This window comes from Gastrolobium bilobum, unplaced genomic scaffold (assembly GCF_033153095.1).
Source record: "Gastrolobium bilobum isolate Gb01-03AN ecotype WA unplaced genomic scaffold, APGP_CSIRO_Gbil_v1 utg90870, whole genome shotgun sequence".
In the NCBI taxonomy this organism is placed as follows: Eukaryota; Viridiplantae; Streptophyta; class Magnoliopsida; order Fabales; family Fabaceae; genus Gastrolobium; species Gastrolobium bilobum.
This window is the reverse complement of record NW_026898350.1, coordinates 40,869-45,175: the sequence shown is the minus strand read 5'-3', so window position 1 is coordinate 45,175 and position 4,307 is coordinate 40,869.

The following is a 4,307-nucleotide window of genomic DNA, read 5'->3' as shown; positions in this document are numbered from 1 at the left end:
ATTCATGTTATTGATGATTCTTTCTAAATTAGTTAAACCCCAATCCTTTGATAATTTAATCATTTACTATACTCAAAACCCTAATCCTTTAGTGATCTTTCCTAGAGCAAGCTTTAAAAGCAAACATCACACGTCATAGAATTTGTAAGCCTATGCCTAAATCATACAAATCTAGCAATTAATCAATCGAAATAACGGAATCAACATTTCTATTGTCATGCAAGATTCATGTGTTTATCTATGAGTGATTAGTTCATAAACAAAGCTAGTCATGGGAAAATAGATTAATTGCATAACATTGAAATCGAATATCAAATTATAGGAAAGAGAATAAATATTATTAGGAATCCATTGGTTTCATTTAACCCTAACTACATAAAAGAACCTAGCCTAGCATTGTCAAAGAAACAAAAATAAGAGATGAAAATGGATAAGAGTTCATGATAAAACTTGATCAGAGAACATCCACGGTAAAGCCCTCAATGCTCCTCCTTCTTCTCCTCCCAAAGAGTTGCTTGTTGCAAAATCGGCAAGTATACCGTTAGTTTCAAGTAATAAAGTGATAAGTAGAGTATCGTTCTCACGAGAATTAATGCACCAAGTACTAGTTTAACTATTCCCCTTAAGTTGGAAAATAAAATTGGTTTGATTTGTGAAAGTAGTTGAGTGTTGGAATTTTAAAAACTGAATTTTAAAAACAATAATATTAAAAAGCATGCAAGAATTAATCAAGAATGGAAAGAAAAATTAATTTGATTAAAAATTGTAAAAAGACTGTAGCCAGGATGCAATTCACCTCTGATCCTTCCTTATATTCCTATATTGTATTTTATAATTAATTAATTCGTTTGTTCAGACAATTCATTATTTCCCTATAGAATAGTTGAACCCTAATGTCTTAGTGATTTCAACCCTTTAACTCAATCAGAATCCTAATGTCTTAGTAATCCCTCTTGAATTAAGCATTAAGCAAATGAATTATGAGTCTGCAATCTATGTAAGCCTATGTCTATATCATACACAAATTGTTCTTCTACCCCTGTCCAGATTAAAACCCCAATATGTCTATTGTGAATTCTAACCCTCAAAGCCTTATAATTTAGAGTGATCAGTTCTAAACATGATATGAAAAATTAAACCAGGTAGAATAAAACAAACTAACTAATTAACTTATAAAATATCAATACAGAAAATATAAAGGATTCACATCGGGTCTGTGGTCCCAACTACAAAAACAAACTAGCCAGACATAGCTGGCTTAAACAAATCAAAATAATAAAAAGAATTCATAAAGAAATAAAGAAAAGAAAGAGAAGAAGAAGAAGGATCAATGATCTACGGTCTTCAACTTCGTCGGAATCCTGATCTCCAGCGTGAGCCTCCAAGAAATCTCTCCAGCCAAAGATTATTTTTCTCTGAGATCTGAGTCTCTATTTATAGACTTTATGTTGCGCTTAGAAATCTTGATTAAATCTTCATCTTGTATCTTGGTCCAATCTTCCTCTGATTCAGCATGAGATAGAATAAAGATTTTCCCGTACCTCACGCGCTACTAGCGTGAGTTTCACGCTAATAGCGTGGGAGTTTTATTCAGCATACTGAAAGTTCACGCAACTAGCATGGTTCCCACGTTGTGAGTGTGGGTTGCAAGAAAGTCTGGCGCAACTAGCGTGAGTTTCACGCTATGAGCGTGGATGTCTCGGGATGAAATTTAATTATGGCACTACTAGCGTGAGTTTCACGCTAATAGCGTGGGACTTCAGCCTGGTACTTCCAAATGGGCTTCTTTTTGTCCTGTTTCCCTACAAAATCAACAGAAAATCAGTAACAGGGTATCTGATTAAGATTTATCAAGTTATTAACAATTTTAGCCCTTATTATTCAAGATTGACCAAGATTCTTTATCTTTTTTGGCTTAAAATCATATCTATGTTGGAGGCATATCAAATAATTCCCAGATTTGAATGTTGTTGTCCTCAGCAATGTACTAGATTAAAGTTAGAAGCAAGGATTAACTCTTTGAAGAAAAACATGGATTTGAATATCTTAAGAGATCAGATTGCTATGCATGTATAACTCCATTCCTGAAAAACTCTAAACAATTCTTTTCAGTTTTATCAAGAAATTAAGATCATAACTTGAATATTCCTCACTGGATAAATATGTGACTCTCATCACTCTAGTGTTTGAAGGTTTCACACTCATTCCATCAGTGTAGTAGTTATTCCATAGGCTTGATCATATTCTCAAATTCCTAAAATTGAGGAACTCATTTGAAATGCAAAAACTGATCAAAAGGTCTTTGATAGGTTATAACTTGGCCTGACTTGAGGGTAAGAATCTTTTGGATAGAGGATGATTAATTTGAGAGACTGAAATACTGAGATTTTTGACAATATTTTCTTCTCAGTCTTTTAATTCTGCCACTTTTCTTCAATTTGGGATTCTTTTCCCTTTTTCACTACCTTTTTCTTTTCTTTCCTTGTTTGCAGATGTTTTCTTTCTTTTCTCTTTTAAGCTGCATTTTTGCAGTATTTTTGCAGACCATTCTTCTATTTCTTTTTTCAACTTACTTAACTTTTCTTTTGAGAAGTACCGTGACTTTTTCCTTTGATCAGCATTTCAATCTCTTTCAAGGTGTGTCAATGGAGAATTGGTTAAGTAATTTCATCAGGTTTTTGAATAACTTGGTCTAAGGCTCAAAAGGGCTAAACAATGGAATTTCTTTCTAGGTAAGGCTGTTTGGCTCTGAGTTAACAAGAATAAACATGCCTTTATCATGTCAATAATGCATGCAAGCCAGAGAAACAGTTCAAGTTCTAGAAAACTACTACAGTGAGGCCTCTTTGAAAGAATATTTCTGTTTAGGCTCAAATTCTCACAGTTATACTTCAAACTAGAATCTAATTTCAAAATTTCACATCAAGCATTATCTAAGAATTTTCACTAAAACAGTGATACAAACGAGCAGTCATCATTCTCAGATTATAAAAACAATTGAATGCTCCACATATATCATACTTCTTATAATTCAATCTAATTACTTCCTGAGTAAGCTTTGCAAAATCTAGGAACGCTTATTCAGGAATTCACTATTTTTGTAATTTTTTATTTTTCTAAAAAAAAAAATTGAATTAAAGAAAATTAATTGAATTAAAACAGCAAAAACTAAAAAAAATTAAATAAAATTTGAAGGTTAAAATATCTCCCCTTTTTCAGAAAAATTTCTGTTAGACGTCCACTCTGTTGTGTAGTTCTGTAGTTAGCAGGTATCGCATAATGTATGCGACCAATTCCCAGATTTAGAACGTTGTTGTCCTCAGCAACAAACTAAACTAGTCGAGTGAAGCTACTTCTGCACAGGTGGAACACTCACACACTTGTTAAGCATCAAACAGAATAATCATACAAGTGAAATACATTAACAAGGGAGACATAATCAAACCATAATCTCAAAACAAAAAAAAAATAATACTAAAGTCAAGGTAAATGGTGAGAGTACTGGCGCTGACAGTGTGGAGTTCGCGTTGTGAGCGTGGATCTCACTGTATCTTTTGGTCTTGTGGCGCTACTAGCGCCTAGTTGGCGCTGATAGCGCCAATTCCCAGATTTAAATTTTTTCCATATGGTCACTATTTCACCAATTACTTGACTTGTTAAAAATAAACCAACAAAGCAAATAAAATAAAAAATAAAAACTACTATTGGGTTGCCTCCCAATTAGCGCTTGTTTAACGTCACGAGCCTGACGTACTCCTTGTGATCATGGTGGCTTGTAGCAAAGAACCAAAGCTGTTTTTCCCCTTGGTCATAGTCATCTTTTTGGATTTTTTTATCTTAACCTTGGGTTTGCTTTTGGTTCTTAATAGATGAGGATTCTTGAGTTTTTTTTTCCATCTCCCTTGTCTTCAACAAATTGTGCTTGTACATCTGAGGGAAAAATTGTAAGTGATGAAGAATTAATTTTAAAATCAAGAATACTTACCTTGTGAATTGCCTCGTCTTTTAGCTCATAAACCACTGCATCTGTGGTGGCCAAGAATGGTTCTTCAAGAAGGTGAGCAAAAGAAGGGTTCACGTTAACATCAATGGCTCACTACTGAAAAAGTCGCGAATAACAAGGGAAATTTGCGAGGGAAAACTTCCCTTGCAAACTGCAACAGAATTTGCAAGGGAAAAACAATTGCGAGGGAAAATAGGCAAGATTTTCGTTACTACATTGCCGTCGCAGAATCCCTTGCAGTTCGGTCGCAATTCCCTCGCAATTTGCAAGGGAAATTGAATCCCTCACAAAATTTAGGATCTGA